Here is a 16,030-nt window from a genome sequence, read left to right as displayed (position 1 = left end):
TGAATGGGCCAAAAATGACCCGAAAGGGGTAGCACTGTTGAAAGAGTAAATAGAACTTCATCTAGGACGATCTCCGGCAGAGCGGAGACGTGAAATAACGCGAAGAATTTACAGAAGCAGCCTGTTACACGTATTATCACTCACACGAGCACCGAACGAACGCAAAAATACATAGTCGCAGCGGAGTAAGAACACACTCTCTCGCAAAGAGCTCGACTCCTACGGCTCTATGGTTCCGCGGGGAGAAATGCGATTTCTCCGTGAAAGGGTCCTATGGAACGCAGAAAAATGCGGTTCTACTAATTCTGAATAATACCGTGGAAGCGAACGGTGAAGATTGCACTCTGCACATAATACACCGAGTACATCAAACTCTTCTTTTTCGCAGAAATCGTGAATATCGTGAAATAACACGATCCACAATGAAAAATACGCGTGTAAACACAGCGGATCCGCTGAGCGTTCGAACGCCGAATTTCCGAGTCTCGAGAAATCGTCGATATTCGAACAGTGTAAATAAAGAGTTGGGTGTGTTGGGTCATCGCACAATTTGTAAAAGTTCCAAATTGTTTTCAGAGAATTCAGCGTCCTTTCCGCGAGATTTTTCAAAAGGCGACTCGCGTAACAATTTTGTCGTCGGCGATCTGACTTGCGGAATCGCTTTTTTTTCGAAATACACAATGATAAATCAAATCCCGTACTTCTAGAAAATGCTGTCTGGGACGAATCAGAACGAGACGGAGCAGTTCCATTTTATAAGGGAATTGCGGCAACCGGAGAAAAATTTGTAAGAGGATTACGGAATGGATTTATTCCCTCGCTGTTTCGTTTCCGTAGCAGTGTCTTCGTTTCTGAGGCGAAGTTGGGTTTGCCAAGGTCAGTGACCTAATACCAGCGGTCGTGTAAGCCTCCTTTTAACCTCCGTGTGCAACAGCCTACAAATTGTACGAAATCGTCCAGACACGGATGACACCCCTATACGGTTTAAGGGTGAAGTTCCGCTATATCCTAAGAACTATGCTCGCCCAGGCCCGCATCCTAAGCTCCAGGCACAAATTAGTCCATCCCCCAGTTAACAAACTACCAAAGTCCCGTAGATTAGGTTCCCACGTGTAGGTGTGCGGAAATTGTGGCCGATTACACGCGGCGTGTTCGGAAACTCGGCAATTTTTCCGGGAGGCCGATTTACTGCATCAATGAACCACGTGTCGTAGATCCTGGTGTCGAGAGTTGGCGTAATTTGAAAATGTCACGGGAGCATAGCGGAGCATAGCGGAGCAACGCGGCCCACGCGTACGCGCTCTGACCCCGTGACATAACCCCACACATCATACGGCATGTTTAATAAATTACGGTCTAACGGGACAAAAAAAAAACCATACGTGAAGAAAAGAACACAGGATACCGGCTGGTTCGCAGCCGAGTCATTAGTTACCGCCCACGCAATAGTTCGCGTATATTGTGCGAACACTGCCGGCGAACGGTAGGGAGAAATTAAAATGAAATCGATTTACAGCAAACTGCGACCGCGCGTCCCCGGTGACTTATGGCTGCGAAATGTTAGGCGGCCGTGAACCCGGTCACCGTGCACCGTGGATTTCACCAGCGACGGTGGTGTCCCATTCGATTAGGCTCCGACAAGTGCTCGAACACCGAGCGTCGATTTTCGAATAATTTTGATATTTCAATTGTCACAACTTCGTGAGAAAGGATCGTACAACCACAAATTTCGACTCATTTCGAACCTCGAAACCTCCACTTCTGTTGCCCGTCATTCATTTTGTCCTAGAAAATTCATATGTTTTTTAAAAGATTTTTTGAGAGGAACGTGGATGAAGTGTTTTTTCATGGATGAACACACCGTGGATTTGAAGTTTGAGGCTTCCCCGTTGCGATGACTCTGGAAGTTGATGATTTTTTTTTGCCGTTTTATTGAGCTTTCCGGCATGCGAGAGGGTTTGGAAGTAGTCGATGTCAACATCGTAAGAGACTCGAGAGACATCCGAGGGTCAAAAAAGCAAAAGATCTAGAGCGATATGCGCGCGGGCGTAAACATTCTTGATCGACGCTGGGGAGCCGATTGGAAATTCCGCGTAGGTAAATTTCCCTCTTTCCTCTAATTTACGAGGCCGTTGGCAGCCATCGAGAAGGGAAGAGTTTACAGAACGTGTCTTTTGATCTTCCCCCCGTTGCCTCGCGTGGCGTCGTGTCGTGAGCCGAGCGTCCACCGAAGGGCTCCGTCTATTTCCTCTCCAATTTCCGTTTCCTTGTTTGCCGTCCCCGTTCAATAAATATTTTACGTGTCGTCGATACTGGGGCCAAGCGTATCCGCGTCGATTGACTTCAGCGTTCCGACGGAAAGAACCTGCTGAACAAAGAAATATCCCGGGTTCGGAGACTTTCAGCTTCTAGCTCTCTCTCTCTCTCTCTCTCTCTCTCTCTCTCTCTCTCTCTCTTTGTCTCTTGGTCCTGATTTTTCACCTCGTGAAACAATGGATCGCGACTTTGATGGCAAGAAACTCCACTGTACAGACGTAAATCGAGAAACAAAGACGAAACGAAGCGTTTCAGACGACGATCTGAACCCTCCTCGGGCACAACCGGTTGTTTATATCTAGGCAAAATTTTCACCTTTGAATTCTTTCGAAGGGACAGGTGGTGAATCCTTGTTTTCCGAATTTAATCCGTACAATTTTTAATTTGCCATTGGTAAACAGTGTTACAGTGGAGAATGAGTGTCCTAGAATTTTTCCATATTTTTTAAAAGCCGGAAACAAAAAATAAATGTGACCATGGGGCCTCGAGGAGGTGCACCACCATGCAAGTTTAAAATTATTGATAAAATAAAAATTTGCATTAACTAACTTCTTGCCGTCGAAGGACTCCGGAATTCAGTCGTTTCCTCTCTCCTCCGATCTAGAATATTTTAATAAACACAAAGATATTTAGCAAGGTAAGAATTGTTGTGAATTAAACAAAATGAAAATATTCGTGAAATAAATGATCAAGGAGATAACCGTGTATGGAACTGTTTTGTAAGGAACGTATGAGACTCAAAGATGTATCTAAATGTGACTAAATATTGCTGAACAATCATCAAAATTATTTCTCTTTAAATCAAACCGTAAAGTGGAAACACATTGAAAAGACGGATATGAGCGTATGACAGTTAAAGATCTGTGCTATCGTCTGAAATTTTCCTGTAGGCTCGCGGGAAGATTGTTTAGCGTTTAACAATTACCAGGGGCCCGTAGATCAGCAGAAAGTGAACGGAGCATCGTGAGAGCCGCTCGCAGCGTCATCTCCGATTAATAACGACGATAAAAACCCATTGTTCCCGAGGGGGGTTCGTGACTCTCTATTGAAAACCGGAGTCATCGTCGTACAATGATTTTCTATTTTCGTCCGTGGGGGTAGGAACGTGGAATGGGGGTTGGTGGGGGAAACGGTCGAGTCTCTTCGGGCCACTTCGACCAAGCCGAAGGACACTGGAGTACTACTTCCGTAGGCAGTTTCTTAAAGAGGGAGACTAATTGGTTATAAAATGGCCACCCACGACTTGGCCTTGCAAACGTCATGTGCTAAGCACCCTCGATTTCCAACCCCTTCGTACGATAAAAACCGAACGAACTCGTGCCTCGCTCTGGAAACACCTGAATTAGGCTCCTAACACCGTCGTCTAATTAATGGTACTTCGATCTTTCCTTCGTTATCGATGTCGAGGAATTTTTCATCCCTTACATTGTTTATTATGTCCGGTTTGACGGGAAAAATTTCTTGTTTCAAAACCATCGGTGAGTACATTTTTGTGTCATAAAATGGTAAAGCAGTTTAAATTCTTAAATAAAGTTGTCGCGACTTGACTTTTTCTGAAATTCTTGTGGAAAAAAAATATAAAGTTCCGTCTTCGTTTCGACGTTTGCCAAGATTATCGCGAGTAAATGACGACGGATAAAGTTCGGTCCAGTCGTCCACGATCGAAATGGCCGAGCAGAGAGAGAGAGAGAGAGAGAGAGAGAGAGAGAGAGAGAGAGAGCAGGGGTCGCCTGAGCTTAAAGAGGCGAACCCCCTCGGAGGAATTGAATTTTTCGATTTAATCAGATCTCTTAACCTTCTTTCAGATTCCTGACCGCTCGACGAAAAAAAAACCGTGGACCATTTCGCCCGATCGTCCAAGGATTATCGTGTCCTGTCATCCCAGGGATCCGATTTTAATGAAAGCTTTTCACGGTAAGTCCCTTCGCGATACCAATTTGTTGGTATCGATTGATGAACTCTCTCTAGCGAGTAATCGACCGTAAGGTGTTCAGCTATTCTCTCAGTGATCTAATTCAAATCCTTTTCGGATCTATTGATCACAGCTTTATTGTAATGGCAAGTTAACTGCAAATAGTTCGAGAGTGAACTCTTGAACTCTTGGCGAATGAAAGTTACTATGCAAATATTGTTTCTTTTCTGTCGTCCATTAATTTTTGATTTTTATTCAAACGGATGAGATTTTTATTAGACCATGAATTTTAATGTAAAACAACAATTGTCTGTATGAATTGCAAAATGATACAATTGTATTTTTAAATTCTTTAAATATTTGTGTTGTTTTGTATTTAATTATAATAATTACTGTGTTAAATTACACGTGACGATGTTATTTTAGGTTTCATGAGAAATTGATAAACGCTAAAATAGATGTGGATGGCAATGGGATTGAATAATTGTATAGTGATTGATACACTAGTTCACGAACTGTTCATAGAACAGAAATCCTTATTTGGGAAGAAAAGCCTCGCTTAATGAGCTTCCTCGTCGTATAATGCGATTGCGGTTGCATTAAAAGTGCAGTTGATTCGACGCCGCTTCATCAATGCCTGACTCGTATCACTTATATCCTGGCGTAATTGGCAGCGGATAGAATTGCACCGCGTATTATGTAAAACAACTCGCGTTGCTAATGCGTTGATTCGTTCGTTATCGCTGAACAATGACGGTAAATCAACTGGCAATCTAAAATGCTCCGTATACCGTGTCGAATTCAAACGAATTTGGAAAACTGTGACATCAAACATATTAATCAATTTTTCTGCATTATCTCGATTTCTGGCAACACAATAGTCCTCATTCTAATAACGCCAGACTCAAATATTTTTCACTATTTTTATAGAATACTAGGTTTTAAAGTTCTGTGATATATTAATAGAATTTACATCAAATTCCTTTGATATAGTAATAATTTATTATTAACCTAAATGTAGTACATCAAGTTCGATTTTAAAGAAAGGAATGGAAGTTAAACATCTCGCATTGTTTATTTAAGTAATTTCGAAACTTAAATGGCGGCGTAAGGCAACTTCAGAGAACCCAAATAAATGTTTAATTAAATAATTATTCAAGGAAACATAGGACGAACAAAATTTTTCTTGGGATCTTCCCTAATCGTTTCGTCCTAATGGAACAATATTTTTTACTTATTAGCGGGCGTATTACGACAGAAAATATTGGTAATATATTTAAGAAATGGTTGATGAAGAAGGAAAGTTACACACTTCAACAAAAATCATTAAACTGTCGAACTTCCACTCGCATTATCCTCTCGAATCGAAGAATAATATAGACAGACAAGATACTAAATAACATCCTAAAACTTCTCCCCTCGTTTTCTTTTTTTTCCGTTTCATTCCTTCCCACGTCTTACAAAATCGTCAAGAGACCCACAACATATTCTTCTTCCCGCTGTGCCATTAGATTTAATGAATGTAATCACCCGCCGAGCGGAAATTAATTATATTAACGGTTGATTAAATTGATCACGGCCCGAGCGTATCGCGGAACACCCGTACTGTATTTTCCCGCGCCTTAAGTCGATTAAGAAATTAAGGAAGCGGGACCATGATCCCTGTGAATTTTCAGAAATGTGTCGCCAAATTGTTATAGCAATCGGAAATCAGAGACATAGATAAAAATTTGTTATATTTTCGAATTTCGTAAATTCATTGTTTTTGGATATTGGATATAGAATTAATACATGCAAAAATTTGTTACATATTTAAACATTTAAACATTTTTTAGATTTGTATTATTGCAACGTCTGTTGTTTCCTTGAGCTTAAGTAGACACATCTATCATTGATCAGACACTCGAGTTAGATTTCTTAGCGCCACTCTTTCTGAAAATTGCGTCTGTACCTTTTTATTATTATAATGTCTGCTTTTCTCTATCTGCCGATCTCTATACAATTATCGCCTATATACTGAATGAGTTGGTATAATTAAAAATTAATTGCACACAGGCACTTGTTAATTCGGATCCGTCCGTTTCGTACGGAAAAATCATTTCTCAAGCGGAAGTATCGGTACAGTTGGCACAAATATTTACATCGAAATTCACAGTTGGAATCATTTTCGAGCTCGGGGCGCTCTTCCAGCGGGGAGGAGAGGATCTCGAGGAATGCATCTCCAGGGATTATGAAATATTATTCGAAAGGATACGGACTGAATTCGTCTGATCTTCCTGGGAGATTAAAGTTTCCCGGGACTGTATCGGAAATATTTCCCATCCCGTTTCTCGTATGTAAAAGCATACACCGTGCGGCAATTTTCTCAAAGCAATTTCTTTGAACAATTCAACCCTCTAACGTGCTTTCGCACAAATTAATCTCCAGAAAATGTCAATGGTTGCCGCAATACTTGAAACAAAGAATCCATTCTTCTTCCTTCAACTGCAACATTGTTCACGGAAAAACAATCTTGATGTTTAAATTATTATAACTTCGACAAAGGAAGTCGTGCAACAACCTACCTCGGCTTATCCTTTTTCAAACCTGCGCTCTTATTTTTGTAAACGAGCAGAAAAGGCGAAAATGGTGTCCGTTTCCAACAATTTTACTGATTCCGTGGATAGAGAATTATCTAAGAGAGGGATCTATAAAAGTACAGTGATCCTTAAATTTTTATTAACAACGCAGGACACCCTCGATATTTTGACTCCGAACTGAAAAAATACTTCAGAAATTGTTTCGACAGTGTAAATGCTTTCCTGGAAACTTTCGCCAGTTTCGCGACCGGCTCGTCTGGTTTGCAACAAGTTCCGAGAGCAGGTGGTTCCTCGCGATTCCTCGAAGATCAGCGAGATCCTCGCTCGCGCAACAATTTGCGGATTGTTCTGGCCGCGTTTCGAACGGCAGCCTGCAATTCAATTAACCCAATTGACTCGAGATAGCCGGTACGTGGTCCTAACACGGGGACGTCGCTCGAATGTCAATATTTGTCAATGGCCGAACGGTAATAGGCGCCTAGTGATTGCACGTGCGTGCGTCCGCGTCAAGCTTGAACTCGCACGCGGATAACCGAGGAAAAATTTCGACAACCCGCGTCCTTTGAATATCGCTGAAACCCAGCTACCAACTGCGCGAGGTTAAACCGCGCGGGATATACTAAACAAATACACGGCAACGGCGCGGCGGCGGTCGGTTGCTCGAATTTGTATGCGTCGCATGTTGTCCGTCAGAAATGGATTGGTATTAACAGTTTCGTGACACTAATTATTGAACTGCGAACTTCCACTGCATACCAACATGGCGGTGTCCTTATCTTCGAAAACGCGGAAACACATGCATCACTCTTTCGAACTGGTGATCCCCTAGGATTGAAACTTGGATTTTCGGCATTTGCTCGCCAAAATCTACAGGATTACCGTGAAAATTGATTGAAAGTGTCTGGTTTCCCGAGGTAAAGTTTAACCATCATTTTCAATCGTTCTAAATCTGTTTGGAGAGCAAGGTTCGTCTGGGAGGAGCGTGTTAGAGATAACTGCTGAAGTGTGGATCGTACCAGTTCCGCCGTAAAGATTACTATTTCCTCGGTTGAATCATCGTGCGCGGAAATCGAGCGTGAAAAATAGAAAAGTTCTGGTACAGGCGGAAGAAGGTCGCGACAGGTGTGTGTATGTGTGTGTGTGTGTGCTCCTGACCTTTACGTAATTTCCGGCGAAGTTTCGCATTTTCCGAGCGATTATCTGCCGCGCGAAGGCCGGGGTTCTCCTCGAGTTCTTTCATTAACCACTTAGCGCTTTTCTTCGCGACGTGAGCGTATCAAAAGCGCTAAAGGAACCTTTTCAAATGGAGAAAGAGAGACAGACGGAAAGCAAGAGAAAGAGAGACAGAGAGAGAGAGAGAGAGAGAGAGGACCCTTTGCTCCTAGTTCGGCGTGGATTCAACTTCGGGTAATCGAATTATAACGGCTCCGTCGCGGCTTCATTCCGGAATCATTGTTATGCCGAGTTTAGTTTTCCGGATTGCTGTCCTGAAATCGGAATCGAGTTTCCCCCGTTTCTCCCCCGACTGGTAAACTGTTCGAGCCGGCAGCGTCACTCCCACACGCCCGCGTAATAATACGCGCTGGATGGTAAATATTATTCTTTGGTAATCTTCTGACTGCGAACCGAACTTCGAAACGTCGCATTAGGCGAGCATTGTGCTCGCCGAGGCGCGAGAGACTTCTGTCGCTTCGGTTCGGTTAGGCTTGCGATTTTTACCGACTTTGTATTCATCCTTATCCAACACAATTTCGATCGTTCTATTAATTTAAATATTCAACAAATTCGTAGAATTTTAAATATTAACCATTCGTAAATTTCATTCGTCAGAGACGCGTCGTGTTGAATTGACGAGCAATTTAAAGGCTCAAGAACTACTAGAAAAGCATATTCTACTTTCCCGGAATTTTTTACACATTTTCTAGAAAGGATAAATTCTCGCTTTGCAACAATATAAAAGCCTTTTCCGTTGTGTTTGCTGACCACGTCACCGCTAAATATAGTAAACAAAAAGAAATTCGTACGCAAATCCACCGTAAATTAATTTCTAAAAATTCAGATAAATACGTTCCGTCCAAATCATGCCAAATAATCGCAATAAACGTAGCGGTCAAGGCGTTAACAACATGACAGAAGGCAGCGTGTGCAGTAGGAGAGCGACAGGGTGGAGAGAAGGAAATTATTTACCGTTGAATAAAATTCGTTGCTCAGTTTTTCAGGTAGGCGAATAATTCGTCTTTTGCCATGAATATCCCCGGAGTGGCAATCACGTGGGAGCGGAGCACAGAAACTCGCTAAAACGATTACGCGTTTGGAAAAAAGCGTGGTTTGGCCTGCGCCGAGGTCCTGGCGGCGTCGCGAATGAATAATTCGCCTCATTACACGGGGATGAATGAGAAATCGGTGTCACGACAATCGATAATTAAGCCGGTCTCGCTCTCTCTTTCTTTCTCTCTCTCTCTCTCTCTCTCCTTCTCCGTTTGCCGGTGATTGTCGACGCCGGTGTCGCGAGAGCGAGGAAGCCGGACCAAAAGAGAGAGAGAGAGGGAGGGAGGAGAACGACGCGGCTGCTGAATGTCAATGAGGCTTATTAAAGTCAATACCGTGAGCACGGATTGCACTCGGCGTGCTCGAACATTACGCGGGACACGTGTATCGAATCGGTCCTCGTAGAATTATCGTTTTCTCCATATCCTGATATTTTCTATCGATTCAAATTGATCGTGAGATTGACTTCACGCCTTCGTATATTTTGCTCCTGTTATGGGATCAGTTAACACTTTGAACGCCAAACAAGAAACCCCAAAAATTCCATAAAATCGAAGTAAATTATTTAATGAAATAAAAATTGCAAAAAATTAAATGTGCGATACTGAGTAATCCTCCAGCTTTCTTGCACGTTACAGATCCTAATCAAGTTCAGTACAATGAATATATCAACGTGAAAATTCATTTTAAAACCTGCACAAATAATTCCGTCACTCACATATGGGTGACGTGGCATTCAACGTGTTAAGATAACGGCGATCGGTAATTGTGTCGCTGTTTTTTTTTTTTTGGTAATTATAGTGCCCGGTTGAATGTTCAGGGTAAATTATTTAACTTGACGAATTTGTGTTTCTAACTGAAATTTTTATGTAGAATTCTGGGTACATTCGTTCATACCTTGCTATACACAATGGTAATTTATACTTGCTTATTTTTAATTATTTTTGTGTGAAACTTCGACCATTACGTTCCTGACATTTCCGTGGTTAAAATGAGTCCAAACACGACGTAATTTGGATCATATTTGTTTGTTTAATCCATGATATAGTAGAATCTCGATTATCCGAACTAGAAGGAAGTGAGTGTTCGCAGAATTGTCGTTTGCCCAATGTCGTAATATTTTTATCGATTAAAAGTTCATTTAAATAGATTGGGGTTTTTATAAAAAAAGAAATGCGGCATTAGTTAAATATTTCGCAACATATTTGCGAACATTGTAAGGCTCGTATTCAAAAGGTTTCTCCTGTAGCTTCCAGTAATCTTCGCAACCTAATGGACTCAAAGAACGGTCCACTAAATCCAGACGTTATGATTGTAATGATTATGTAATTGCGTTGAGTAGGAGCCATAACTTCGTGCGGATGTTTGCAAAGTCGTTTGATTGCTATTATTAGCGAAGATAACTGACTTCGAGAATAACATGTTTGTGTGTGTGTGCGTGCCGTTGAGGCTAACTTTTGAAAACACATTTCGTTGCAAACAAGAACTACGACGGAGCGGATGTTTATTAACATCGTGATAAACAGTTTGAGGATAAGTTTGATAACATTTTCGTTTCGGATATGGTAGAATTCTGGAACCTTCAATTTTAACATAGTTTAAATACGATTAGGGGACTACGGGGACGGACACCGTGATTCACGGTAGCGTTCCGCCCGGAAACCGTGCGTGATCCATGTGCAAACGGATCACGTCGATTTCGCGTCGCGCTTGGATCGGCGATCACTAATATTTCGCAACGGTTCGGGTCGGGCCGGGCTATTCTATTATCCCCCGGAACACAGATTTTCGTCGAGCGTTGACGCGGCAACAAATTCCTCGGATTCCCCGGTAAACCCCGGCCTCCGTTTAATCGGATACGAGCGCCATTACGCCTCGTTATCCGTCGGCCGGCATAATGCGGCTGGGTTCCGCGCGCACAAAAGATCCCGGCCACGTGTAACTATTAACGGTGTATCGCGCGATAAACGGTAACGAAGTCAACGATCCTGATCGCCCCGGCTAATTACCGTTACCATACGCTTTTTACCCTACGCCGTCATCATCGCGCCCTCCATTTCCCTTCGTTCGTCCTCCGTCTCCCTCGTTGACGATCCCTTCGCAAACTATCATATTCGACATGTTAGCACAATGCTTTTCCGAAAGGAAGGGATCAGGTTCAGTCTTCGTTTCCAATTTGGTCAAATATTCATGCAAAATTGTCCATTTTCTACGTCTATTATTTATTGCTGCTTCTAAATATGTGTTCTTTAATGCTGTAAATACGTGTTTTCCTCATTGTTACGTCCAAATATGTGCTCTTCCATTTTGTGTCTGAATGTGTGCTGTTTATTGCTGTGCCTAAATATGTTTTCTTCCATTTTGTGTATAAATATGTGCTGTTTATTGCTGTGTCTAAATATGTGTTGTTCATTGCTGTGTCTAAATATGTACTCTTCCATTTTGTGTCTAAATATGTGCTGTTCCATTTCGTGTCTAAATTGTGCCGTTTATTGCTGTTTCTAAATATGTGTTGTTTATTGCTGTGTCTAAATATGTGCTCTTCCATTTTGTGTCTAAATTGTGCTGTTCATTGCTGTGTCTAAATAGGTGTCCTTTACCATGGTATCTAAATAGGTGTTCCCTACTATTGTGTCTAAATACGTGTTCTTTATTGTTGTGTCTAAATATGTGTTGTTCATTGCTGTGTCTAAATATGTGCTCCTCCATTTTGTGTCTAAATTGTGCTGTTTATTGCCGTGTCTAAATAGTGCTGTTTATTGCTGTGTCTAAATAGGTGTCCTTTACTATGGTATCTAAATAGGTGTTCCCCACTATTGTGTCTAAATACGTGTCTAAATATGTGCTCTTCACTGTTGTATCTAAATGGGTACTCTCTACTATTGTACCTAAGTATGTGTTCTTTATGGTTGTGTCTAGGTACGTGTTCTTTACTGTTGTGTCTAAATAAGTGTCCTCTCCCGTTGTGTCTAAACATATGGTCTCTACCGTTCTATCTAAGCGCGTCTAATGTTTTGAATATTAGCACAGGAAAATATCTAGGAAATTAGAGAGACGTTCTTCGAAGACACAGTCTAAAGAAAATATTCTGGTCATAATCAGACAATAAGGAGACTGTTCCGACAATGCAACGATTCACGAGAGAATGCTTTGCGACTAGCAGAACAATTACGAAATTACCGGGACGGAACGGCGGGCGGTTATTGTTGTTATTATTATTATTATATTATGTCCTGTCCGGATGGCGGGCGTGCAGCGATTTAACCCGGTCATGAAACACCGGGCCGGAAGTAATAAGCACGGCTCGTTGGTCAAAAATGAATTTCGAAATTGAACATGGCTCTTTTTCGAAGCGACGCGCGGCGTCGCGACGCCATCCGTGTTTCATTTGGTAAAAATTTCATCTGGCTACCGTTAGATTGGATTCCGAAGGACTCCACTGCATCGAACTGCTCCGCGATTTTATGATGAAGGCTGTTTGCACCGTTCGCACACAACTGTACACCGTCTCCTCGTCGATGTGTATGTTCGCGAGCGCCGCCTATGTTATTCTGGCTCCGTGCTAGAGTGCCATTTCGTTGTATTGCTTCGTTGTGCGCTATCGCGCCGGTTATTCGGATGCTGCTAGTTTATGCGCGTTCGAATGCTGCGGATGTTTAGGCGAATTCGGCGCGGGCATTCGTGACGGAGGAGAATTAGGCAAAATTTGATTCCCCGCGATCGGATTTTACGGGCGAGTCGTGCACAATTTTATAATATTCGGCACGGTTCGCGCTAAATCGGCACTCGTAACGCCTGGAGAAACGGTATTCAAATTTTTAACGAAATAAAAACTGCTATTTTAAACATGTTCGCTCTTATTTGTCTCCATTTCCTATCATTTGTGATGGACAGAATGATTTTGAAGGATCAAACGAATATTTTTCTAGTATTTATGAGTATGAACTTGCAGTGGATTAATTCTAATGAATTAATTTAGCGGAGAAATGAATTTATTTGATACAAGTTTGATTCGCCGATTGGCTACTGGAAGAATTCAATTTAGCAACGAACAGCTGCGATTTTACGACAGAAAATTGTTTTGTTCGATGCCCGCGCAGTTTCCCCGGTTACGCGTGTTATTCCTATCCCGGTTAGCGCGATGTTTCATTACGTAGCATGATCCCATACCATTCCCGGTTTTATACGTTATTTTGATTCCGGTTAATATATGATTATACCGTATTACTTCACCATAATCAGTTCCCCTATTAAGCGTGTTATTCCATTCTATTACTCCATTACACTCTGTTCCCCGGTCATGTACACTGTTCTGACCACGGTTAGTATGCTATTCCATTATGTTATACACTCGTTATACATTCTTCCGTGAGTGTGCACATCGCTGTGACTATGATTCGCATGCTGTTACATCCCATTACCCAATCTGCGATCGAATTAACATTGGCAACATAATTCTCGGATTTCGTAACATCATCTCCTGGGTACAGGAACAGATTTATACAGAAATTAAGACAGTCGACAAAACTTAATTATTTTACTTCAACTATTCCTTCGATTATTTGTTCACATTTTACTTTTTACACTGAAGAGGAAAATTTTCAGCCGTTGAAAAATAAAAATTAGTTCAGTTGGTCAACGAGGAATCTTCTTCCAATGAAAACGTAACAATCTTGTGACAGTGATTTAAAATTCATCGGGGAGAATCATTTACATGTCATTTATTCTCATGGCGACCGAGTGACACTGTCCGGCCCGTGTAGCGGTATCAAAACGCTTATCGGGATCGTTTCAGGGATCTCTTATCGTTTCGCCGGTCGTTTCAGAGTGAAGGAAACGCGACCGCCCGGGCGCGGGTCGCATTTCGGTTAGTTAATCTTAAACCACGGCTCTGTAATCACCGGACATTGGTAGGCAAACGCCGGCCTGAAACGGTGGCGGCGTGTAAAACGTTTCCAGGTTACGATCAAATGCCGTAATTCGTCGGAAATAACGCGACCGGCCGGCCGAATTTGCCGTCTGTTTGCTGTGCGAACGCCACGTTCTCCCCGCGAGGCCGGGTTTTGTCATTAGGCTAATTATTAATGCCGCCGGGGACGGCCCCGATGAATCTCGCACTTTTGCGTTTTAGGGACGGAACACCGTTGCCAATGCAATTGCAAATGCATTACTCGCACCGCATTTATACTATTTCAATCTTTATCCAATAGAGAAAATAAATTCTCGTTGTCTTTACAAATATCGTTTGAAACCGCGGTGCTTGCACGTCTATAAATTTTCATCTCGCCACGCGGTCTTCGGAAATTGATTTAACACGAAACGAGAGTCAAATATAAATTTAATTCTCCGATAAAAACAGCAAATTCAATGAAATAATGTGCGTCGCGCTTCGATTGTGGCAAGCAACGGATACATCTGTATTCATGCTACGTATCCGAGGATCGTGTTCGAACCGTTGCGAAAGTTTGTTTAAACGTTCGCCATTACCGTAAACGAATACAATTTCTGTCGTATACTCTTTTCCGAACTGTTCGGGAAATCGTACCGTGAAATTGTGTGTATTAGGGGATCGCAATTATTCGACGACGACGGGCGCGAGCGAGTTGAAACGAGTAGCCGCGGCTAAATAACGCGTTTCGAGCGTCAGAGGAACTGTCGCTCGGTATTCGTGTCTGCCGGCTGTTTGCCCGACGCGATCGATTATATGTGTACGATCAAATATACCAATCAGAGCACGGCTATGTGTCTCTAAGAACGCGATGCTTTTTGTTGTCCGGCGAATTGTTTGCTTTTTCCTCGAAAGAATTGATGTGCAGGAAAAGAAAAATAATTCTCAGGTAAAAGAGATGTTTCTTGTGGCTTCATTGAGAATCCATAAATGGTTCTCAAAACAATCTCGAGTTATTAGAACCGCTTATATGGGCCACAGTATATGAACACTGCAGATCTACATTTTGAAAAGTTCCGAACTAAAACTGCCGGTCAAATGATATCCAGGAGTCCTGTTTGCAACGTCTGAAGGCTCGAAACTTTCTCGACGATGCAACAGAGGGACTTCCGCCGCGGCTAAGGACGTTGGCCCGATCAAAAATCCGCAAATGGCCTCCGGCGATCTGGCCCGCGGGATGCATTAACCCCGAAACGGAAAAAATGGGAGAGCCCCGTGGAAGACGGTGTGTCGCCGGCCGTTTGCTTTATCTACCGAAATCCTTTCAGAAAGTTTTGCGGGTCGGGAGGCTAAAGGCTGTGGCGTGCAAATGGCGGCCCGGCGGAGAGGAAGTTCCGGCGGGTGTTGTAATCGGGATCGGGACATTTAGGCTGCGGCCTCCACGCGCGCGGCAGCAACAAACTTTTCTCTCCCTCTCGCTTGAGGATTAACCTGAACCCTTGAATCGTAAAGTGAACCTCGGATACCCGGAAAAATACTAATATTCGCCTAAACCTAACACTGTATTACAAGAACTTCGGCAATTCTTGAACACCGCCTTGATCATTTCGGAAATATCAGCGTAACCTGAAGGTTCTGTCTCACTTTACATATACGTAAAGTTTATTTCATTGACAGCATTACAGCATCAAAATGTGTGAAACTCGGAAATGAATATAGCAATCTTGTAAATGAATTTAAATTGTAATTCGTCCACAGAGTGTATTGGTTAGAAAGGTTTCGCGCTGAGTACATAAAGTTTATTTCATTGACAGCATTACAGCACCAAAATGTGTGAAACTCGAAAATGAATATAGCAATCTTGTAAATGAGTTTAAATTGTAATTCGTTCACAGAGTGTACTGGTTACAAAGGTGCTTGCTTTCCCGAATAAAATTTCTTTAAAATCGGCCATTTCGTTTGCAACAACGTAACGCTATGTGCATACGGTTCCTCGCGGATTGGCCGAGGGTTTCGCGCTGAGTACATAAAGTTTATTTCATTGACAGCATTACAGCACCAAAATGT

General features: G+C 42.4%; 1 long non-coding RNA gene across 1 annotated transcript in view; it reads left to right on the top strand.

Moving 5' to 3' along the window:
- Positions 1 to 16,030, top strand: part of LOC143358442 (uncharacterized) — a 109,113-nt gene that overhangs the window by 58,428 nt on the left and 34,655 nt on the right. Inside the window, exon 2 of the long non-coding RNA XR_013082951.1 lies at positions 4,122 to 4,230. This is a non-coding gene — a long non-coding RNA (uncharacterized LOC143358442). The remainder of the gene's footprint in view (positions 1 to 4,121; positions 4,231 to 16,030) is intronic.

The sequence above is a fragment of the Halictus rubicundus genome, chromosome 10 (assembly GCF_050948215.1).
Source record: "Halictus rubicundus isolate RS-2024b chromosome 10, iyHalRubi1_principal, whole genome shotgun sequence".
NCBI lineage: Eukaryota > Metazoa > Arthropoda > Insecta > Hymenoptera > Halictidae > Halictus > Halictus rubicundus.
The sequence above is the reverse complement of the archived record's forward strand: the minus strand, read 5'-3'. Positions and strand labels throughout refer to the sequence as shown.